Source organism: Aptenodytes patagonicus, chromosome 2 (genome assembly GCF_965638725.1).
Source record: "Aptenodytes patagonicus chromosome 2, bAptPat1.pri.cur, whole genome shotgun sequence".
NCBI classification, from domain to species: Eukaryota; Metazoa; Chordata; class Aves; order Sphenisciformes; family Spheniscidae; genus Aptenodytes; species Aptenodytes patagonicus.
The window spans coordinates 15327022-15352167 of record NC_134950.1 but is presented as its reverse complement, the minus strand read 5'-3'; positions in this window follow the sequence as shown (position 1 = coordinate 15352167).

Genomic DNA, 25146 nt, shown 5'->3' with positions numbered 1-25146 from the left:
AGCGTCTCCAACAACATTCTTGTATCTGAGTTCAGACACTACGGTCTGGATGGGTGGACAACCAGGTGGGTAAAAACTGGTTGGAGGGTTGGGCTCAGAGGAGAGTGGTTAATGGGTTGTACTCTGCCCAGAGTCAGGCTGGGGCTGACTGGCTTTACTGCGAAGGCTCTGGAGAGTCTGGAGAGTCCTGGCAGACAGCACACTGCCTGTGCATTAGGAGCAACGGCATCCTGGGCTGTGCTAGAGGGAGCGCAGCCAGGGGCTTGAGGGAAGGGATTATCCTCATGCTCAGCACCTGTTAGACCACATCTAGACACGGTGTCCTTTTGAGCCCCCCAGTACAAGAAGGACACTGAAAAAACGGAGAAAAATGTTACGAGCTGGAGCACTAGCTTTGTTCAGCCTGGAGAAGAGGTGGCTTCCAGTGGACCTGATAGCAGCCTGCCAGGACCTATGAGGAGGTCATCAAGAAGATGACCAAGCTCTTCACAGCAATGCATGGTGGGAGGATGAGAGACACTGGGCATAGATTGGAACAAGAAAGGTTCAAACTGGGTATCAGGAAAACCTTTTTCCCCATGAGGACCATCAGGTATTGGAGCAGGTTACCAAAAGAATTTGTGTAGTCTCCCTCCTGGGAAGTTTTCAAGACTAAACTGGATAAAGCCCTGAGCAACCCGATCTGATCTCACATCCGGCCTTTCTTTGAGCTGAGTTTGGACCAGAGACCTCCTGAGGTCCCTTTCAGCCTGAATTATCCTGCAATCCTATGATCTGTGGGGTTCAAAGAGGAGCCAGCTGAGAAGCAAGCAATGGAAGGCCCCATTAGACCTTGGAAACTCAGACATGCTAAAGAATAAACCCCGTGAGAATCTCTGGCAAGAGAAATAGCAGCAATGCCAATTAAAGCCAAGATTAGGAACAGAGATTAACTAGCAAGAGAGGAAAAAAGGAGCATAAAGGAACAAGGGTAGAGTCTATAGTTCAAGGCAGAAAAGTTGCTGCCACCAGCACTGTCCTTGGCTTGCTGTGCAGATTTGGAGAAGTCTCAGGGAAAGCTCTCCACAGTGATTAAAGCCATGCTATTTCCTGCCTGGGTGATGTAAAAATATGGACAACCAACAACACAGCCATGGGAGTGCCTACCAAAGCAGGGGCAGCTTTCCTGGAGCCAAGGGCATGATGATGATGACTGTGTTGAAGATACACAGATGTGTCCACAGGCATGTTCTCTCCAGCAGAGATCTGTGGTCCAGGCCTGGACCTGTCTAAGAACAATTTTCCTACCTCTGGAGAAAGCACCCAGAGAACCCCACCAGCAGGAGCAGCCACCAGAGCAGGAACCACTCAGAAAACTTTCACCATTTTTACCAGAGTTTTCTTTATCTTGGGTTAAACACCTGTTTGCCACGGAGGGCTAGTAAATGCAAACGTACCGACTCTGCCTGTGGAAATCCCTGAGAAACCAAAGTTGCTGAAGACTGGAAAAGTATCCTAAAAGTATTACTGCTTTTCTGTCCCATTCCTATGAGGGACTGGGCTGGGTAGAGCTTTTTCCTGTTATCTTTTGTAATCTTTTTTCCCAAGTGATTTTGATTTCTATTCGTAAAACAGGGGAGAAAACCTTTATTCCAGTAATGCAGGGACTTTGTCAGATTATATTCACAATAATAAGGGGCTGTTAGATCTTCAGATAAATGCAGATCACGAAAACCCATGTGTTCTTATGCTTGTAAATAATTACAATTTAAAATGCTATAAAAAGAAGTCAATAAACCCATTCCCAGGAGATCAGCAAATAGCATTGTCCAAAGATTATAACCCAAGGCTGGGGTCATTCTCAATAGATAGCTGTCTCATTTCCCTTTCAAAGAAACAGCCATATATCATGCTGCAACTCATCACAGAAGTGTAATAAAAAATACACATACATTAACCTGCAGAAAGGAAACGGGAAGGGATAAAACATCCTGATGAAACAAAAATAAGTCAGCCTAGCCAAGACAGGAGATTATAAGGAGCTCCAAATGGACTAAACCAAACTAGGTAATTGGACAGTAGCACACTAGATGAAACTCAGCCTGGTCATGTGGTTTGCAGGAAACAGTTTAAAACTACTTGTAAACATTTATGGGCTCTGAATTAGTTGTAATCTCCAAGGAAAAACATAAAGGCATTACTGTGGACAGTTGAATGAAGCTATGTATTCAACGTGCAGCAGCAATCAAAAAACCAAAAGAATAAAAGGCTAGAGGATATCGAGCATGGAACAGACAGAATAATACAGAGAACACTGGAATCAATGAGACATCCTCAGCCTTGCCAAGTCAATAGACATTTATTTTGTATGCCACCTCTCCTGAAATCCACAGCTCAAAGTGCCTTGCAAACCAAAGCAACCTAATTGCAGAATTAAATAATAACAAGGGGAGATAAATCTGATTTTCTGTTCACAAATTGAGTAAAGAGCAAACGGTTGAAATGAAATCTGGATGAGGGCTGCAGTCCTTCATGACTGATGGAGAATGTCTGCCTAGAGAAGACCAGAGACAGAGGAGCAGAAGAGCAAGAAAGCAAAGAAAAATAAAGGCCTGCTTTGAGTGCTGAATGGGAAGCAGTGTGAGTAGATAGCTAGGTTTGTTTGTGGGTAGACATTCCTATACACAGCAAAAAAATCTATATATAATGGATTATCAGAGGTTAGCCCCAGGGGAATCATAGTCACTGGTTCAGTGGTTGCAGGGGTGGAGCTCAAGTGAGACAGCCAGGGTTCAGTCAGCTGCTTCAACTTTCTGTGCCCATTTTTCATATCCTTGTTTTTGCCTGTTTTTTCCCCTTTGGCTATATATTTTGTAGGATACAAACTATTTCTTTATGTTTTCTGTATGTTTGTGCAGAATGGGAAAAACACAGGGTATTAACTGTGAAACAAATATGCAGAACAATGCTGACAGGCTCAGAGCAAGATAGCTGAACATCCGATCAGTCAAGGCCATGTCATACGTATGCAGTTTTACAGCAATAGTAATAGGGTAGATTTGCGGACTCAAAAGGAGGAAAAGAATGCAAGGATACTACTGAGATAACAAACAGTAAAACTAATTGAAAGCCTGAGTTAAGGAGGCTTTAAGAAATTTATGTAAAAGTACCTAAACTTCAGATGAATGAAGTCAAATGCAAAGTAATGATGCTGAATCCTACTGGAGTGGTTCACATTCACACTTTTAAAGGTGGAAAGGAATCACTATACCCATCGTACAGATGAAAAAAATAAGAAGCGAGGAGTTAAAGATCATCCACAAAGTCATAGAGTCAGGCATTAGTACATGGGGGAATCAAACTCAGCTTTGCAGTGACCTACCAACAGACTATACTGCAGAAAAATCACTGAAATGTTCTACTATGAGAAATCCTATTAACGTGCTCTGAAAGTTTCCTGTTAGAGGTGAGCTACAAAGAGTAAAAAGGTGAATAAGAAAAAAAAAAGTGTCCTGAAAATGGCATTAACTTGGGTCACCTCATTTCAAAAAAGGTGTAGCAGAAACAGAACTGATCAAGAAAGAATAAGTAGGTTGAATTGGCACTGCTCAGCTTTTGGGTTGTAACCCTAAGAAAGGGTACAGAAGTCAATGCAAGAGGAGAAGCTGAAGGACAACTGGCACTGTAATATGCTGAGAGCTTAACTTCAGTCCAAGGCAATCTCACTCACCCTTTGCCTACACATCCTACCTTTGAGGTCAAGTATTCACTGCCAATCTCTCAAAGCAGACATTCCGGTCCACTATTGGACTTGGCATTAGTATTAGTATCATGGATATATATTTTATTCTTACATGCAGAGTAAATTTAAATGTGCCAGGAACATTTTTTTTTAAATTTTAAGTAAGGAATTTCAATCTGAAAAGGTTGCATGGAATTAAATTAGAGAAAAGATCAGTATGGACAGACTTTTGAAAGGAAAAATAAATCAGATGTTGAAGGTGGATCTATTTTGTACCTTTTGATAACTGAAAAAATACTGAAAAAATAAAAAGGAAAATCTCTTTACTGAGCGAAAAACTATTTTTAATTGAGAACTGGATCCAAAAAATACCCCATAGTTTTTATTTAGTAAATGCTCTCTTTTGAAAAAATGAAATAAAGGGGGGGGGGTGAAGAAGTTGGGAAGGAGAATGAGCATTATTTCTTAAAGAAAGAAGCTGCAGTCCAAATTTGACTTTGTGTAACATAGAGATGACCTTCTCTCTTTTAAAGAGGTGAACAAGTAAAAAAAAAATCAGAAGTGGTCCTTTTAAGTAAACACTCAACATTGTTAACTTACATCTGCCTTCCTGTCAAAAGGGAGAAAAGGGAGAGGGTAGAAACTGAAATAAGATTTTTTTTTTTCCACTCAATTAAAAAAAGAGCAAATTTAAAATCTAATTTTGAGAATTAAAAATGGCATAAAATAATTTGAGGAGATCCCATTTGATCAAAGAGAAAGTGTCAACTTGGTCACAGCCAGGCAGGTCACTGTCTGGGATAAGAGCTAAGGAAAGACATACATGACCTTTTTCCTACAGTCAAATCCCCATTTGTACAAAAAAGTGGTAAAGCATTATATGGTAGAAATCCAGAAATTTCAGAAAACTGAACTGGAAACCATGTCCTCCCTACAGGGCCCTCTGCCTCCATGTTTAAAGCCTATTCCCTGCTTTCAGTGCCATCATAGCTTCCATCTCAGTGCTCCCTCCTCTTAGCACTTCTCAGAGTAATACAGTTGACTAGATTAATTTAACCTGAAACCGTCATCCAACTATAAAATGTATATTATTCCCAAGATGGTAAGTTCTTTTTGTTCACTGTCCTGATGGTACTTTGGGGACAAGAGTGAATCTGGACTATAATAAACATAAAATATTTCTAAACCTTTTTTTCCCTATACAGCTATCCTGAGTAGACACCACAGCCAGGTGTTACAGGATAGAGAAGTGCTAGAACAGTCATGGTCTCTAACCACCTGCAAGTCAGTTTGACTTGTTGAGCAACTAAAGGTCCTTTGCTTGTGTTGCTGATGTTGCTTTGCTTATGTTGTTGGTGTCAAAAGGCTCTTTCTTGTTTGCTATAAGATATTAAAGCCAAGAAGCTTCCTTCTGCAGAACTCCACTATTCTTCTCTGCTGTCTGAAGGCACTATCCTCACTGCTACTGGTACCATTTAAATACAAGGGGTTTGGCTTTTTTCCCGCTTTTCTTCCACATCACTGTCTGATCTCCCGTTACATGAAATTGTTGGGGCAAACTTGCTCATTGACTCCTCCTTGAAGGTCTTACTTTTTCATCTGAAAGACCTTTCTTAGATGTGTTTCTCTAAAATATTGGGAGATTGAGGAAATAACCTTTCTGCCTCAGTCAAGTAAGTGAAAAACCCATGGCTATGCCAATGAAAGGAAGACCCAGCAGCTCTCCTCAAATTCACATTCACCTCCCACAACAAAGTGATCCTGCAAGAGGCTCCATCCATCTTGGCAGAATAGTGTGCTCTGAGCCCCCCATGCAGACTGTCCACAGGTGGGAAACGGGGCAGTCAACAGCACCAAAGGCAGATAGGACATTTGGGACACATTGCACTGCTTTAGCAGCCTCCAACATGGCTGCCAATTCCCTGATCCAGCAGTGCAAAGCCATTGCAGGCTCACAGTTCACTAAATCCACCCTCTGGAGCACAACAGCCAGGTCCACCTTCCATACTGGTTGCACACCAGCAGGACCCACATCTCCTTTGGGCCCCATGCAATGGACCTGAGACCCTAAGACAGAATGAGTATTTTTGGTTTTTTTCTCAGAGACACACAGTGGGGCCTGTACCTCAGCCACCAAAGCTCCGCTTTACAGTGTGAAAAAGAAGGCACGTTGCCTGCCTTGCACCACAGCACAAGAGCACCTGGTATGTTTTTGGGTGAAGACTCCATTATCCAACTTAACATATGTCACTAACTATTGTCATGGCTGACTTGCCATCTTCCTCATTGTCATGGTTTAACCTCAGTCGGCAACTGAGTACCACACAGCCGCTCGCTCACTCCTCCCCCCTGCCCCCGGTGGGATGGGGGAGAGAATTGGAAGAGTAGAAGTGAGAAAAACTCATGGGTTGAGATAAAAACAGTTTAATAATTGAAATAAAATAATAATAACAATAATAATGTAGTAATAATAATAATAATAATAATACACAAAGCAAGTGATGCACAATGCAATTGCTCACCACCCGCCGACTGATGCCCAGCCAGTCCCCGAGCAGCAGCCCCCCCGGCCAGCTTTCCCCAGTTTATGTACTGAGCATGACGTCACAGGGTATGGAATGTCCCTTTGGCCAGTTTGGGTCAGCTGTCCTGGCTGTGCCCCCTCCCAGCTTCTTGTGCACCTCCAGCCTTCTCAGTCAGTAGAGCATGGGAAGCTGAGAAGTCCTTGGCTAGTGTAAGCACTGCTCAGCAACAACTAAAACATCGGTGCGTTATCAACATTATTCTCATCCTAAATCCAAAACACAGCACTGTACCAGCCACTGGGAAGAAAATTAACTCTATCCCTGCCAAAACCAGGACACTCATTCAGAGAAGTGAGTCAGTCCCAGAAAGAGCACCCAGGTCCCTCACTTATTTTGCAAAAGAAGTTTCAGGTAACTGAACTCCTTTAGATGCAATGGACTGACAACATCTGTCTTATCTTCGTATTGAAAATGTCACATCTGGTCCCAAGCCTTCCCTAAACAGCTGCCTGAACACATGTCTTGGTTAAAAAGAAGCTAAGAAATAAATGAATAAATTATTAACCTTGTTAGTCAGTTGAGCAAGGGATCTGGAGTCTGTAATACAGTATTTTCCAAAAATCTTTTCAGAAACTAGAAATACAAAATTTAAGCGTAAACCCAACTCTTAGAACTGCATACCCTAAGGTTTCCTGGTGCTGTTTTTTCATAATACCTGTTTATTGTAGCCAGGACAAACAAAATGTCATTTTAGTTTCTTTTCCCCTCTCTGCACTGCTGTTTTTCAGTGGAAAATGTCCGTTCTACATTTACACTGCTCCAGCAGTTTTTTGGTTATAATTTGCTGCAGGAAACATCCTGGCAAGAGGACATCAGAAGGGGATGTTACTTCTCTGAAGCATCTAGAAATTAATCTGCTGCTCTGAGTATGTCTGTGTAGGCAGGACAAGCAAGTCAAGTCCCTTTTGCCCACATCTGGGCCTGTATTAATATATTTTATTCCTTGGGGATTCATGTAAAGAATATGGGCAATAAATGGCTGACGTATTAAGCAGATTCCAGACCAGACGGAGTTCATGCAACTCTACATGGCTGCACCCAGTCAGGAAGACATCCTCCCAAGAGAGGAATGCACTCTTAGTATGGCAGCTTACGGATACTGTTCCTGGTATTTATATGCTCCTCTTCTCCCATATTGGTTCTTGAAAGCTTCCTTCTTTTACACTCCACTTCCATTTCAGAAACTGAATAGTACTCCAAAGAAGTGATTGCTTAGGACCACTGTAGAAATAAGAAATATTTCTGGAAATCAATTTCCCCAAATATGCAAGATTTTGATGCATAAATCTGGGTTTGGTAAAGTCTTGCTGCTTCTCAGTTATGCAGTAAAACTGTACCAAACACAAGGAGGTTGAAAGATTGCCCAAGGTCACAATGGGAATCAGTATCTCAGGTTGAATGAAGCGTACAAACACGTGAGCTCTGATTTTCATCATCTAGCTATTGGACAACACTTTTTATTTCCAGCTACTATTGATTTACACCCTTCTACCCTTGGAATCCAGCTAGCATTTTGTTAATTCAATATCCAATAGCTCATAATGATCCTGCTCAAGATAGACTGCTACAGGGCAGTCAAACTCCATGAAACGATTGCGTAAAACTCTGATCAGGAAGTCATTTTTCTTACATAGTCTGATATGTAATTCCTCAGTCTGAAGAAACTTTTTGCTCAGCTAAGTTTTATGTAGAGCTGGTAAAAACATTTCCAGTGGAAGAGTTTTCTATAAGAAATTGCTGAATACATTCAGACGGAATGGTTTTCAGGAATGTTTGGGTTTGGGGTTTTTTTTTTTTTTAATTTTCAGTGGGATGCTATTGAGACTTTCCATTTTGATAAGATGAAAATTCTTTCCCCTAGGAAGGAAGGAAGGAAGGAAGGAAGGAAGGAAGGAAGGAAGGAAGGAAGGAAGGAAGGAAGGAAAGAGAGAAAGAGAGAAAAGAGAGAAAGAGAGAAAGGGGGGGAGAGAGAAAGGAGAGGAGAGGAGAGGAGAGGAGAGGAGAGGAGAGGAGAGGAGAGGAGAGGAGAGGAGAGGAGAGGAGAGGAGAGGAGAGGAGAGGAGAGGAGAGGAGAGGAGAGGAGAGGAGAGGAGAGGAGAGGAGAGGAGAGGAGAGGAGAGGAGAGGAGAGGAGAGGAGAGGAAAGGAGAGGAAAGGAGAGGAAAGGAGAGGAAAGGAGAGGAAAGGAAAGGAGAGGAAAGGAGAGGAAAGGAAAGGAAAGGAAAGGAAAGGAAAGGAAAGGAAAGGAAAGGAAAGGAAAGGAAAGGAAAGGAAAGGAAAGGAAAGGAAAGGAAAGGAAAGGAAAGGAAAGGAAAGGAAAGGAAAGGAAAGGAAAGGAAAGGAAAGGAAAGGAAAGGAAAGGAAAGGAAAGGAAAGGAAAGGAAAGGAAAGGAAAGGAAAGGAAAGGAAAGGAAAGGAAAGGAAAGGAAAGGAAAGGAAAGGAAAGGAAAGGAAAGGAAAGGAAAGGAAAGGAAAGGAAAGAAGAAAGCAAGAAAGAAACTGCTCAGGAGGCATGACTATCAGGAAGATCTCCTTAAAAGAGAGGCTAATAAGAAAAAATGAATTTTATCATATTGTTCATTTTCCAGATTCCTTGGACACAACATGTCAACCAGCATCACTCACATTATTTGCCATGACAGATCCTGCCTGACACAGTGAATCACAGTCGCCCAGGGCATGTGACTGGCAGCCATTAGTATAGTGGGGCTGGTGAATCACTGGTTTTCATTTACACCTACCCACTGTACATAGGCAAAAGTTACAGTTGCATGTGCAGCCAGCTGCTCTTGGTTTGTTTGCAGATTCAGAGAGAGCAATAGCAATGGACAGAGAGTCCTTTTCAGCACTCCTATTTCTTTCCAATTCTCTGTGCAAAATGACTAAAGATTTCCATTAAAACATCAAAATATCTTTCTAGGTGTAAGACCAACTCTGCATAAGATAAAGAAGTAAAATCTGTATAAATAATCTTAGCATTCAAAAGCCTTTCCAAGCCAATTGCAGTATAATGAATTCAGTGTAAATTTGTGCTGACCTTGGATACAAAATGATCTCTTTCTGCCAATAATTTGCATAGTGGATATTGCTTTTGAGACAGGAATACAGTAAATTGCAGTGTGAAGGTTTTAAAGGATGAAAAGAAAGTAGAGACTGAGTCTCAGCTCAGAGAGACTTGCACAAGCCAGGAGGGACACCAACAGAGTCAGCAGAATTTCCTTCTTCAAGTGAGGAGAGAATTGCTTTGTTTTTAAGGAGTAAATGCCTTTGTGTTTATTCATGTGTGTTAATCCATCCACATGGTCTGGCTGGAAGCTCATAAAGTGAATTGTACATAGGGCAGAGAAGACAGAAAATGACTGTTCAAACTACACCTGCTGCCCTGACAGCCAAGTGCCTTCCCATCAACGTGAGCACACCTTTGTGCTTAGGGCGGGGGGTGATGTGGATCTGGACATCTCACTCCACAAGCCTGTGAACCAGCAGCTGGCTCCAGAACCAGCCTGCGTGAAAGCAGAATGGAAAGGAGAAGAAAAATGTCAGCTGTGAGGACTGTGCCTCAGCACAGACAGAGCAGGGCTGTCTCCCTCTGCCAGCAGCAGCCCCTTCCTTGGAGGATCTTCCTCCAGCTACGGGCAAGGTACTGAACAGTCCTGATCCTCCCTGTTCTTGTCAGTGCTTTCCTCTTTCTTCCTCACCCTCATGTTACCTCAAATCCTTGGGGTCTCTCCAACATCTCCCCTACCCCTTCAAACCCCCATATCAAATGGGTCCATAGTCCTACCAATAGGGCACTTCTTGGGTACTTTCAGAATACTGAGAGTTAGTGCAGGGCACCTTGCATATGCTAAGCACCGCTGACCTATGAGCAAAGGATTCTTTGAAATGCTGGAAGGACTGAATGCGTCTGAAAGTTGCAGTCCTACACCTTCAAAGCATCACTCTTAATCATGGTTTGTCATATGTACCGCACACGCCTTTAGTGAGTTAGTCTCTACTGAAAGACTGCTTATTGTCAGTGCAATATCAAGCCAGCACAGGTATTTCCTCTTACTGGTTGATATTGTGGAGCATAAATTGTGGTTGCTATTTCTCTGTCTCTTTTTAACACATATAACTATTTAGTGAGCTATTCACACTACATGATCTTATCTCGTACAGTCATAATAAACATCATCTCATGTTTGTAGAACACCTTTGTCCCATAGGATCTGAAAATACTTAACAGAATTGTACTGTTTTCCTGGATAGACTCATTTTTATTCAATAAGATCATAATGTGCCTTGTACAGTCAGAGATTTTTTAAGTGAATCTTTAGATGTGTCAGCCCTTGCCCAAGAGAATTTCAGTAAATATACCTAGATCATTGATTCATGCAATTCTGGACCTCTTCCACTTTATTCTGAAAAGTCAATATTTTTGAAGGATTCGGTATAGGAATGTTAATACAGTACATTGGTAAAGACAGCTCTTCTTCTGAGGGGATGTGAATGCTAGCACCAGAAAAACCCTGTAAATATTAAGGGAATATTGCTCATGACAGAGGAGTAGATGAAGTAAAATGAGGTCCTGTCTGAACACATGCGTTGTTTATTGGGTGGGCACTTCCAAAGGTGAGGATGGGTTTCCTGCTACACAGCATGACACAAGAGATGTCAACAAACACAGCGTGGTTTACAAACCATGCTTGACTTGCTGCCTGAAGGCGTATTCCTCCACTTTTCCCAAATCCTGGGAGATGAGAGTATGGGAGTACACGGCACTGCAGAGCACCACAGGGGAAAGGGTTGGATAAGGTTTCAGAGGAGACATGGCAACGGACTCCCACCTCTGTCCATGGCATGTTGTACTGCAGATGCCACAGAAGGCAACTGGATCATTCACACTCGATGGTGCTTTTGTCTTCCCGCACACTCCGAAAGGAGCCACGTTCAGCTACCTGGCCCCACTACTGCCTGGGGCTGTCCCTGTCATCCTTGTTCTCCTCATCTGCACAGTAGAGGAAAAAAACCTGCTTACTATGGTGACATGAAGGGCTTTGAGATGATGCGGTGTAAAGCACTGAGTAAATGTAAATGACAGCCAGGTCACTAAGAGTAAAGAGCATTCGACCTTTCTTCCTCTGTTTGCACAGGGGATGGAAGGGGAGGGGGATTGCTTCGAAGTAGTGAGGAGCTATTTCTGTTGATATTATCAGTGCTGATGATTCTTCCAGATGAGCTGAGAACAAAGGACTCACTCAAACATACACATCTTTCCAAAATATAGTAATAGGCCACTTTGCAATGTCTTTGTAGCCACAGGACAGTGGCCAAGTGACACCCTGCCTCTTGACACCCTGTCCCTTGACCAATATCGTCAGTGTAGACAGACTGCCAACACCCTGCCCCCTGCCCAACATCGGCAGCATAGGCAGGATGCTGCCGACATTATGCATGTAAGGTATGCTGCTCTCACATCTCGCTTCCTTTGGTGGAACCAAGGGATGGCGCAACTCACCTGAATTCAAAAGTCATTTGCCTCATTGGCTGTTGCTGCCAGATGACCTGAACACCAAGTGTCCCTGGCAGTGCACAGGAGCCATGGCATTGCTTATGATCCTCTGTTTGCTATCAGTGATTGGTTGAGTCACCATATGGGCACGTTGCTGCTCATCTTTCCTATTGCCTCAATAAAGCTTTGTTTTATAAACTGTTGTCAGACTTCATTACTGTTTGGACCACACCAAGTTAGGTGGAAACAGTTAGCAATCTTAGAGCAGAGTGAGGGGTTTGGATGAAGACACAAAAAACAAGGGTGAGAAGGTTTATGTGCAAGCAGGAGACAATTTAATACTTCCAAGCACCCAATCGATATTGCAAAATTATCTCAGCAACATGTGTTCAGCTCCTGGCAGGGTCAGAATGGTTCAGCTTCCTTCCATAGTTTAAAAACAAGCAAACAAACAAACAAAGCCTTTTCCATAGTACCCTGCAGCCTTGTTCTTCAAAAGACCCCTGGCAAATGAGGGCTCTAGAGCTGTACCTAGACAGACGAAATCCTGCGACACATCTCGTAACGGGAGGCATTTGTTGGGGAGTCCCCTGATCTGAACTTCCTAATGCTGCTGCATGTGATACTCATCGTCTGTTGGGCCTGACAAAATGCTCTCTAAGTCAGTCGGATTCCCCTAATTGATTGCAGTGGGGTTTGCAGGTCGCTTTTGCTGAGAACTCCTTGGAAATCCTTAGAGAACAAAAGGCAGTAAGTGCTCGGTGGTAGAGGGACGAGTTTGGGAGGTGCTCATGAATGCCAAGCTCCAAAAGAAACAAGTTTGAGGTAGGTCACAGGGGAGACCAGACACAGCCATTCAAACCCACATATTTTCTTATGGAAAGCAACTTCACTTGTTTCACCTAAGGACAGAATAAAAGAGAAAAGCAAAGGGAGATGGAGACTCACATACACCGGCTATGGGACCACTGACTTCCTGAGCAAGACCTGTGGCCTCTCTGGCCTCTTTCTTGCATATTCTTTCTCCTAGTCACACAAGAGGGATAACTACATGTGCTGCAGGATAGGTGCTGAAAGGAGAATTACACAAGTCTTTGTTCTGTGCTTTGGAGTAAAAATTTGTGCTATAAATGGGAGAGATTAATATTATTAATTCCAAGATAAAGTCCTGTATGGAGCTAATAGAACTGTTTGTTATCAGGACACTCTTTCCTCTAACCCCAGGGTTACTGCTGAAAGCTTTGTATTTTCTTCATTTTTTTCTGGTATACAGCAGCAGAGAGGGAAAATTACTGCTATACACACAGGTGGTCTGAAAGTTAGGAGTGCAGAGGTAGATGGTCAAGGACATTAAAAAGACACAGTATTCATGCAAGCAGATGGCCAAATTCCTAAGATAAGAGCTACACAGTCTCAGTCCAATGTCACTTGGGACGTGCCTTCGTCAATAGTTGAGAAGGGGTTGCTTGTCCAACACATGCTGAAACCACATCTGAAACCACAGGCCATTTAACTAACAGCACATTGTAATGGATGATGTCAAGCAGCAAAAGGAAGCAGCTGAAATATGGGATGTGCAGACTAGGCCAGAAATTGCTAAGTATGAGGTTATTTGTTCCTATCCTCCTAAAGGAAAACTAACGGTTGCCTGCCCTAACCTCATGGGTTGGATGAACTGGGACAGCTACCAGAAACCAGCTGATCCTCCCAGAGCTGGGCAAGGAGCTGACCCAACCTGACAATTTTTGTGTTGTAACCACCACGCCAAGCTCCAGAGGGGCAATTTTTCAATCAGATTCATCTCAGCAGACCTTTCCAAGCTTGATTTTACCATTTTTACCTAAGGGAGGATATAAAAAATGACTGCTGAAATCTTTCTGCCTTCTGAGGGAAAAAAAGATAGGTGAAAGAAAATATAATTTCAAACACTTAAAGCTGGTCTGTGTTTCAGAAAGAAATCCAATTTTTCATGTTCCTACCATGGCCTGTGTGGAAGAAATTAAGCACTCATGCTCAGTTCTTGCTCTTAGTGCTTAGAGGAGAACTTGGGTACTAAACATCTCACTAAATGGAGAGGAGGACAAAAGACAGTGAACCCAGATTTGATGACACTAAGGCTGAAAGTACTGCTGCTCTCGCCTAGTCACTGCAGCCAAAAATCACATTTTACGGGTGAGCGTTACTGGGCTGCGTTCAGCAGAGCCCAGTGATTTGGCATACCACCTCCGTACCACTGGCCGGACACCCGTGCAGCAGAAGTGGGACTTACAGTGAGGGTGAAAAGACTTGGGAGCTGCTTGCTTGAAATAGCCTCTGTGACGCTGACATTGCAGTTAATTAATTGTTAACCTTCAAAGTTACTATTATTGCAGACTGACAGGAAGCCTGGGAACAGCCTAGGACGGGTCTCCCCTTGTCACCTCCCAGCCGGCCGATACAACTGAGGTCCGATCACGCTTTCCCACGCAGCAGCAGTGCTGCTTGCACTGGATGACTTCCCTCCAGCACCAGCTCCGGTGCCCTGCCGCTGCTTATTCCCTCCCATGTGCCTGCCTTCGGCAAGTGCCAGCGTGCCTGCCACCATGTGGCAGGTTGGTGGGAACATGGCCAATGCCACCCACGAAAAGGGATGTTCTTCAGCTGCACAAGCATTCTGGTCTGCCTTTGTGGCCACACAAATAGCCAGACTGGCCGTGGACAGCAGCATGACTGGGGCCAGAGATCAGCAGGACTGCTTGAGGGAGAGTAATGCTGATGAAAAGGGATGTCACACCATGACCACTGAGCAATCTTTCTCAGCCTAAGCTTAGCGGGAAGGCTGTTGCTTCTGTTTCAGACCAGACAGAAGGCTCGAATGCCTGAGAACTTGTATGCTTTCTTCCAGATATATTGATTGGTCTGATAAAAAACCACCTCTCCCTATGACCTTCATCTCATGCAGAATGTAACAGCAAACTCCAACTACATGATGATTATTTAGTATTACGTGAAAATGGAATATGCTGCTTTATATTAGCTGCACAGGAAGGCAACAATACAGCTATTAATGGTCTACACAGACCAAACAGAGGAAAATACTGGCAGACCCAAAAATATGATGGTCCTGATCTTATGGACATGTGGCTTCAGTTCCCAGTCGTGCACAGGCACAGGCAAATTCCTCACTCCTGGATGTAAAACGGGTAATATTGCTTCTCACATCCCAGGACCTTCCTGGGGACCAAGGGGCCAATGCTTGCAGAGTCTTTAGCAGCCACAGGCACAGAACTTTTCTGCTATGGTGGAGGACACTGTTTTGCTGCTACTGGCCTGTATTTTTGAAACTACTGAACACAGGGACATTTCAAAGAGCCTGGAGTGACCTGCTGCACGTGGAGTGGTTGTCTGTTCAGATTTCTGGAGACGGGGGCTGCAGACGGTCCTTCTAACAGGAGCGAGCACCAGCGTGAGCAGGAGTGTCCCTTACACCCACCAGTGGAGAAGGCTGCCAGGAGTGATGGGACAAGGCACCAGCTTCTGCCTTCCCCAGGCACCGGGGCTGAGGCAGGCCTGCAGCAGACCCACAGTTCCTGACCAGCTGCGCCCCATGCAATAGCAACCTGGAGTCGCTGTCAGCACAAGCTGAACCCAAATTCAGCAGAAATCTGTTTATCCTAGTCCTTACTCATCCTCTTTATCACAGTCTAGAGGTAAAGAAACTTTATACCTGAGATAAGGAGGGTATTCATCACTGGGAGCCAGGAGTTCAGAGTTTCACTGTGGTAGGTGCCAACCAGGAATTCCCCTGCCCTGATGAATTTACAAACTGGGCAGCGCCAAAGGAGAGCGGGTGGCTACTGACTTCACGGAAAGCATAAAACAAGTATTCCTGACCATAAATAATAACTTTATTCTTGTTCTTTGCACAACATTAATAAAATAGTATAAATGTACTCTTTGCACAGATCAATAATTGATCAATAATAAAAGCAAATTCTTATCACAAGCAGGCACTTTTATGGTCCCAGTTAAAGTGCAAGATGAACTAAAAAGGGACATCCCTCATAAGAATTTCAGTATGTTTGTATGTTTAAAAGCTGAGTGGTACTGTTCATTTCTAGTCTTGATCTTCAGAGCCACACCACAAGCGCTGAGTCTAAGAAGCCTCCTGCCATCCTGCGTGCAGCACCAGGCTGCATGGAAACATCCACCTATTCACCCTTGTGCTAACGCTGCCTTCCCAGGTGTGCTCCCCATCTGACGAGCTAACGAGGGGTGATCTCAGGTGGTCAGAGCTGGCTGCTGGGATAGACAAGCCCCATGATTAACATGGTAAAGGACCTTGGGAAACTATTTCAAAGCAGAAGCTTCCAGGAGTAAGTAAGTGGTAAGGCACTTCTTCCCCTCCTCAGGCCATAAGCAGCAGCTGAATTTGGGACAGCAATGCATCCAGAGCAAGGGCTTTGGCTCAGCACTCCCTTTCCTTCTTGGCTAGGAGAGAGCCCTTTTCCATTGACTGTCATGGATCCGGGCAGTCTTTACTCAGGTTTCCACAGACAGCAAGAAGTCAAGGGGCCCAGGCAGGGAAAGCAATTAAGTTTTCCATGCAAGCTGGATCTACCATTTCTGGAGCAGACTGGTGTGCTCAATGCGTATCACAGGCCTGGCCTTTGGAGAGATTTCAGGAGGGTGGAGGGACATATTTTATCCATCAGTCTTCTGATTTCTGCATTGACACAACCAGAGTTGCAGCAGTAGATCTGCAGGCTTTAAGGCCAGTGGGATCGTTATGGTTGTCTCATCTGCCCACCTGCGTAAGGGAGCCTGTCAGCTTCCCCTGGCGATGCCCCCATCCAGCCCAACGCCGTGCAGTTTGGCAAGAGCACGCTCCTTGGAAAGACAGCCAGGCCTGATTTACAGGCTCCAAGTGATGGAGATTCCCTCCCATCCCCGGGTAACCTGTTCTGATAATGAATTATGAGAAGGAAGGGAGCAGTTTAGTCAATGGTATTTGTGTATGATGATTTTACACGTTGCAATGGTGCCCACTGCAGTAAGTAAATTGCCCCCTGGCTTTCATAAACATCATCTGTACACAAACATTATCCAGAGCAACTGTATGGCAGGGAAATTCTCCAGTGTAAGATAATGTCATCTCCACAGCAATAAGAAAGGTAAAACAGTACTTACCAGCTGGGAAAGAGGGAGAGGTGACAAACAGCAGCCAGCTGTAAAATGACCGTGTCAGGGCTACAGCTGCTTGGATCTGCCTGATTTAAAGCACCAGCCCCACAAAGGCATGCTGAGGAAACTAATTCTGTAAGAGAGTGACTTCATACCCAGGAAAATTATGAGGCACACAGAGGTCAAGCTGGTTCTGTGGGGTGCCTTTATAATACGGCCACCAGCAGAAAAAATGTCGGAAATTAAGTTCCATCTAATCAGATGGAATTGGCAATAAAGCCAGGACTGCTCCATTTATTTATTTATTACACTAGGTCCAAGGGAACAAGAGCCCTTTTTCTTTCTAAATTTGGATGTAATTATAGCCAGCTCTTCATTAGTGCTTTCTAACCTCCATCTTGGAGCGCTTTGCAGAGGAAGCTGATGGCATCGTTCCTGTTTTACTGCTGGAGAAACTGATGCCCAGAAATTGAGAAGTGATTTGGCCGAAATCTTGCAACATCCCAGTAATAGATCAAAGAAGGCAATGTGGCCCCGCTGCATCATATCCCTTCCCTGTGTCCTCTCAAGCTGTGCCCAGCAGGAGAAAACCCCTGACAGTCCAGGGTAAACCTACCACTACAAACCAGGTACCGTCAGACTGAATGGTCCATTTTGACCATAGCCAACTCCCTGCCTACATCTCTGAAGGCTGCAACAGCCTTCTCCGTCGTGTGATCAAGGGGATCAATATTTTGCTCGTGTAGTGTAGACTCATCTAATCGTGTTATAGGAAGGTATGCAGAGCTCAAGTGTCTCTATATTAGGCTATGTGACCTCTCAGTTGAAAGATGGGACACAACTGCTTTAGGCCATTTAGTCATTGCTTTAGTCATTGAATGTTACTTTCCAGGACAGAAAGACTTGTCATTTTGTGGCTGAAAGCAGGGGACCAGGGCTGACTGCTTCCAGACCTCAGCCTCCTCCCCACCGCCCTGCTCTTTCCAAGGGAATACTGCTTCCAACAGCTACACTTCTCCACTGAAAAGCAAAAAAGGGAAAGAAATAAACCCTCAGTCTGCAAGCCAGGATTTCAGAACTGGTGTCATAACCATTAGAATCATGGGCCCTTGCCCACAGGTGCCCAGCTGTGAGCTTGTCCCTGCACAGCCAGGGCAGTTGCCAAAGCAGGTCTCAGGGCAGAGCACACGGCGAGGCTGCGGCAAGGCTGCCCTTCACTTCCAAAGGTTTTGCCAACTGGCCGTCGGCCAGCTGAACCGGAGCATCTGTTCTCAGCAGCCCAGCTCTTGGAACTGCTGCTTTTCTCACCCTGATAGGAAATTGCCCAGGAGAAAGTTTTAACCTGCCTTTAAAATGTAAATGGGTCTGCCCTAGGTGGACTTCTGACTGCTTCAGATATGTTTAAAAATTAACACTTCTTCCTCCAGCATCCATCTGTTAACACAGAGCAAAACGAGAATTTAATTTCTACCTGATGGTGTCAATTGAGAAAACAGCCTTTTCATGCACCAGGACAGAGCAGGAATCTGAAGCCTTCATCTTCTATCAGCATCTTCAGCTTCCAAAGAAAACACTAAGCAGATTGCTAGCAATTCCTCCAAGGTGGGGACTAAGGAGTTAATTTTATATAAATCATCAGGACATGTGCCCAACACCAAGCCCGTGGTACTAGGCAAAGGCATAAAATAAACAACAGTCATTGTTCCCAAGGGTTTACAAATGGCTGGATCTTTCTGAACAGTTCAGCATGGCTTTTTTTTTTTAATTTGGAAAAATCTATGATTAAGTGTCCCAGGGGAGGCAGCTGCCTGATGAGCACTTCAGGAAATTTGGCCCTTATCTGCAGGTGCTTAAATGGGAGCTGAGCCCTGGGGAAAAATAATGCCTCTGAATAGCCCAGTAAGTGGCAGTGAGGATGGCAGGGAGCTATTCCCTTGTCAGGAGAACATGGGTGTGATCCAGTCCGGACCAAGGCAGGAGCAGTGAGAGCAGCCTAACCTCGTGGAGTGCTTCCCAGCCCTGGAGGCGAGACAATGCGGGCAACCAAAGACGAGCGGGAGGAGAAGGAAGGGCAAGGACCCAACAGCCACAGTACCCCAGGCAGCACCCCTCCTCCTGTGGGCACAGAGACACTTCTTGACCTTGGCCAACGCCAACACACACACACAAAGCAAAAGCAGGATCTACCAAATCAAAAAAACTGCATTAAGCTGCCTGTACAACATGTACTCTGCTCTGGTGGTTCTTCTGGCTGTTTGAGCACCCCAGGCATCACCAAGTATTAGCTTTGTATTGTAGATCCTCCTTCCAGGTCCATTAACAGCTTGGCAGTATTTCTGCCAGTAAATAAAGCAGGGCCAGAGCACCCAGCTGTTCCCCATCAATACACTTCCTGGCATAGTTTTGGCTTGTGCCAGCTCCTTGTCTCCCAGACATCGCCCACACACCATTTTGGGGATGGCACAGGCTGGGGACTGTCCCTACCAGCATCTGACTATATTCATATTGGTTTTGAGGGTGGAAAGAGGGGGAAAGGAAAAACTTGAGGTGAGTGGATGCAAGCCAGCCCGTAACACTCAGCCTCGGGGCTGGAGAACAGACCCTGTGCTGTTTTAGCTGCATAGTTGGAGCCATTTTCCAGCCTCTCCCCATTTCCAGTCCATGGGTGTCAGCAAGCTCTCTCCTGCTCTCCTCTGTACCCTCTGTTCCCTTTCTTTGCACCAAACGCCAAAGTCCCAGGTCTGGGTCTAGCACGTCTCAGTCCAGCAGCAGGACTTGATACCTTCAGTAGCACGTTACAGAATACTGATAGTGAAAAATCACATGAGCCAGGCAAATTTCTATGCCTCAGAGACAGCTCTCATCTTCTATTTCTGCTGCCTTTGCTAAACAACCAGTTTCTGATACAACCCAACCCAGACTCCCAGCCAGACGTTTTTCTCCTACTCTTCAAATCCTCAGCTCGTCCCATCTAACTTTTGTCTCCAGGAATTTCTTGCAAAAGAAACCGGGGCAAATAAAATGTGACCTTCTCCCTCTGCTCACTTCATTCTCATCTCCCTCTCCCCTCCACCAGCAGGTCACGGATTTGTCTCCCTCTAGTCGCCAAAGTCCCCCAGGACAGAACACCCTCTGTTCTCTCATGGCTATACAAACACAATTTTGATGCTTTTGCTCTTTACAAAAAATCTGGCCCAATTTGTCTTCTCCTTCCTTCTCAGTCTGGAAACCTTTGCCACTTCCCCTGGTTGCTCTCCTATCTTTTTAATGACTCCTCAGGGCTTTTCTTCACCTTCTCTACAGCTTTCAGGGAGAAATGTAGATCTCTGCTTCCATTTCTCTTCTCTTCCTCTTCTGAAGCTTATTCCCAGCCTATTCTGCTCATAAACTGATTGTTCCTGGACCTCGCTTCTTGGTTCAGATCTGCAGGGACCAAGAACAGTGTGTTCCTCCATATGTTCTACCACATCTTTCTGTTCGCTTGCTCTCTAGCCAAATTAATTGTTAATTAGTCATAAAAAGTGAACCTCTCTGAAAGAAACAGAGAAAAAAAAAGAGTGAAGAGGAAGAAGCAGACAATGGAATAGGCTCTGCAGCAGAGCAGGGAGGGTGGTCGTGGGAGGTCAAAGCTTGGAAACCTCCTTTCCTTTAGCTCTCACCTCCTGAAGCGTCTGAGCTACTGACAGCTTTCCTGGAAGAGGAAGAGCCTTTGTCCCTCTCCTTTCCTCCTCCCCTGCGGAAATGGCTGCACAGAAAGCCCTTCTGAAGTCATTGGGAAGCAAATCTGGCTTCCCAAAATGCATAACAGCCCTGCGAGAGTGCTACTGCTCCATCATACTCCACTGCCAAGGGGACGGTCCAGATGGGGCTCTTCTCAGTCCCAGACTCCCTCCCCAGCCAGCTCTAGGGTGTTCCTCGCTCTTCAGCTGGTCCAATGGCAGTTTAATGTTTTTATTAGTACCTTCAGCATAATCAGGTTGTCCCTTTCTTTCCCTTAAGTATTTTTAAATGTACTAGACACCGAGTGAGGAGCAGGCAAATCCCACCCCTGTACTCCTGTCAACAGCAAAGCAACAGCGTACTGCTGCCCCAATGGGATGTTTCCAGATGCCTTCACTGAATATATGATCACAACATTTATAGATGAAAGACTTGTGCTATACAGCTCCTTGCAAGGGCAAGATGTATACCCCAGATAGAGGATATATACTAGATATTAAACATTGAGGACCCCATTTTCTGCTATGCTCCAGCTGCCAAGAGCCACTCTGATGCAGCAGAGTAAACATAAACCCAGTTAAACTGAATTTACAGCTGCTTTGTGTTAGTAAACTGGCACAAAGCAGCTGGAGTTTACCAGTAGAACGGGCCCCTACAATATTCTTGGGGCCACATCAGACCTCATTTTATCAGCACACTTCAGATGGCAAGGGTAGGAACTGTAGATCATGAACTGAAATACAATTAAATCAGTTAAAGACAATGATGCACTCTCTGTGTAAAATTACACCATAGCAAGTATTTTATGGGAAACCCTTCAAAGTTGGCTGCTTTGGAGCACAGAGGAGAGAACTGAGGCTCCCAGGAGCAGCAGTGCTGCAATGATCTTACCCAGCAACACCTTCCTCACTCCCCAGCCCAACCCATGTTTGAATGTTGAAATTAATTATGCTGTGGGGTGAAAAAACCTGATGTGTTGCCTACTTCTAAGTATTCATATACTAACTTTCTACCACAGAGTCAGAGAGAGTCTTTTAGCCTGGAGTTACACGTGGAAAGTTCATTGTTCACACAAGGTTTGCAAAACCCTCTAATATGATGTAATTTAAATTTGAAGTAGTATAAATTTGTAACCAGATAAAAATGGATAATCATGAAAGAGTGCAAGATAGAGCACACTTAAACCAGTGTTTTGGAAATGTAAAGTGAAAAAAGGAAGTCTCAGCACTCTTCAGTAAAGAAGGAGGTTGTGTAAGCACTTGAGAGGAAAAAAAAAGGAGAAAGAAAAAGCTTTTTTCTACATGGAGAATTAATCTGTGCACTGACCTTCAACCTGCTCTGGCACTTACACAGCGGTACAACGGGAAATGCGGACATAGTGCAAATGACACAAACAAATTCCTGCGGAGGAAACTCTTCTGATGGAGACATCCATTCTCCAGACCCAAACCCATCGTGCTAATACACTTGCCTCTTGCGCAGCACACAACTCCTGCTCTGTTAATGGAAAACTTCCCGCACAAAGTGTAGCTTACAAGAGAAAAAAAATCAATGCGGGCAGGTTTGAATTTCTCAAGCACCAGAGCTGCCATGCTTTGGCAGTGAGAAAAGCCTTTGGCTTTGCAGGCTCACCTAACCCACACTGAGCCCGTGTGGGTTGCCAGCCTGGAATATCTACAGCCCTCTGATCTACTGCATTGCGCAAGGCAGGACTGATGACAGTGGGCTTGGGTTATCAGCTAGACCGAGTTACTCTGTCGGGTGAGAAAATGGATGCCATTGCCTGCTTGGCAGTAAAAGGAAAAGGGAAGCAGCAATAAGGGATAGAGACAGTTATTATAAGTTTGACTAGGGACAGAATTAAATCTATGCAGTAAATGGCACTTAATGCACTTTAGTGACCCAATGCATTTACTTCATCATACTGTGCTGTGTGGCTGATTACATTTGATGCATAACACATGAAAAGCACTAGAGGCCATTGCTGGAAAATCTCAGGATGCAAAACAAATTGTCTGGGCACCTCAGGTTTTTAGCATTTCTGCACATATGCGCGCGCACACACTCTTTCCTGCGTGGCACACTGGATTTGATAGCACCTTTCAGAGGTCACCTTGGCACTGACTTAACACTCCCACTGAGTTTGCCTTGTTAGGATCAGCAGTCAGGGCTCCAGCCCTGCATAAATTCTGACAGTTTCCTTGGTTTGGTTTGATTGAAACAGCACAGCTGCTTTTTTTTCAGGCCAAAAATCCAAGAAAACTTGGTACAATCTTGGAAAACTAAATAAGCGGTCAAGTTTGCCAGCTGCAGAATACAGTGGGACTTCACTCATTTGCATGGCATCATTCCATACACACAACCAGGCAGGCTGTCCTCAGAAAGTTCAACTCCAAGGGCTACGTGAAGAAGGCTCGGATTTCTTCGTTTACATGACACCCTGGGGAATATCCAATACCAGAGCAATGGAGATGTAAGAAAGGTAACACAGTCCTAGAGAGACGCTAGTTGTAGGGAAAGCTGGGTTCTTCTTGTCCTGGCATTGATTTGCCTTTTTTATTTTTTTCCCCTTGCCACCGTAGTCAGGGAAGATGCTGAAGACCCTCTGAGACCCTCTGAAACTCCTTGAGAGAAAACATCGGGCAATCCAACAGCTACCCCCTGTCCAGCTCTGCAAACTCCTGTCCCACGAACCAGGCAGCAGGGCGGTTTCTCTGCTACTCTCCACCCAGCCCCAAGAGCTGAAGTGGTGAGCTTCTCTAACCTGGCTTACTATGAACGAGCTGGGAAGAACCCCCATGGGTGCTTTGGTCAGGAGGTCTGCAGGGATCCACAAGCTCTGTGCATGATGGGCACCTGCCACGGGCTTGCCCACTGCCACTTCCACCCCCACAGTGATTCTCCTTTGGGGCAGCATGCTGAGAGCCTGCAAGCAGATGGAGAAATATCATACTGAACTCAGACATCTCCTAAATTGATGCTGAGGACACAGGTAACCTCCAGAACAGCTGGAGCTGCAGACAGTGTATATCCATAATTGTAATGAACTGGGACTCAATAGGCTGGGGTGGCCATGCCTTACAAGACTGGACCTCAAAAGTCTGCCCCTCTGTTATACAGGGATAATGATTTTGAACCATTTTTGTAAGTGGTTGTGACTGTGATACTGTTATTGCTCTGTGTCATCATAAATCATTATGCTTTTCCAAGCCTTCTCTTCATTTAGAGGTTAAATAGAAAAAATGAGTGGAGACTACAACTCATTACATATGCAACAAAATGAAGCAGCCACCTCCAGTGCTCCCACCTACTCATATCAGTTCCAGAGCTTCTTCCACATGATGTAATAAAAATTTACTCTTAAACCGAGTGCTTCACCTGAGGACCAGAAAGCGCTGGCATGAAACCCTAAAGCTCACATTCTTCCTTGCAAAATGAGGATATTTATGAATATCCACTTGCTGTTTAGGAACAGTGAGGTGCAGAGAGGTTAAATGGGTTTTTACCTCAGAATAAATCATTAGAAGAGTTAGGAATAGGACCAAGAATCTATCAACCAGTCCTTGGTCTCGTTACATGAAAACTGTCTTCCTTGTCACTTTACTTAGTACTGACATTATTCCTCCAAATGTATCAGACTTGACTTCTGTTACTAGGGCCATAAAAAGCAGTTCAGGGAGGCTAAGCCCCATCCCCACCCTGTTCATCATGTCCCACTTTTGGACTTGTATTGCACAGCAGCACAACGTGCACCGCAAAACCACTGCACCCTCTCGATTGACTTCGAGGGGAAGATTCAATCCCAAGGTGACCTCAAGCCATGCTCACCCCAATGCCACACAGCTAAGGAAGCTCGCTGATCTCCTGTGGGACCACAGCTTGGGGCTCAGCAGAAGCATGAGGAAGACTGCAATAATTTTGGATTTACTCCCGTGTTGCTGAGAGCAGAATTTGTCCCTGCTCTAAGAGAGGGAGAGAAAAATATACATTGGATTTATTTGCCTTTGGAGTGAACTAGACAGATTTCAATACTTAAGGGGATTGCATTTAAATCATCTGTGGATTTTGAAAACAACATTATTGCTTGGTATCACAAGCAATTCCCAATTTTTAGATCTTCCTGAGCTAGACTCAGTTTTAGTCCTAATAGCAACAATTCTATTACTGCTGCGAGGGAAATGGAATTGTAATGAACAGGTATACATTTTCCTTAAAAATTATAAAGTGACAAATGTTTTATTTCAGCTTCTCTTGAGGATTTGCTAGATATTAAAAATAATCTTAATGTAGTCACTGGTTGGCATTAACATAGTACTCTAACTGCCTGTTTCAGGGAAAGCAGAGGATTGTGTGTTTCCTCGGCAGCCTCTCACAAGGTGCTGCTCACATAGTAAATGTGCTTTGTTATCCAGCAGGATCAAGATATCACTGAATAAAAAGGTATTGTAACTTCATGCTTTGAAA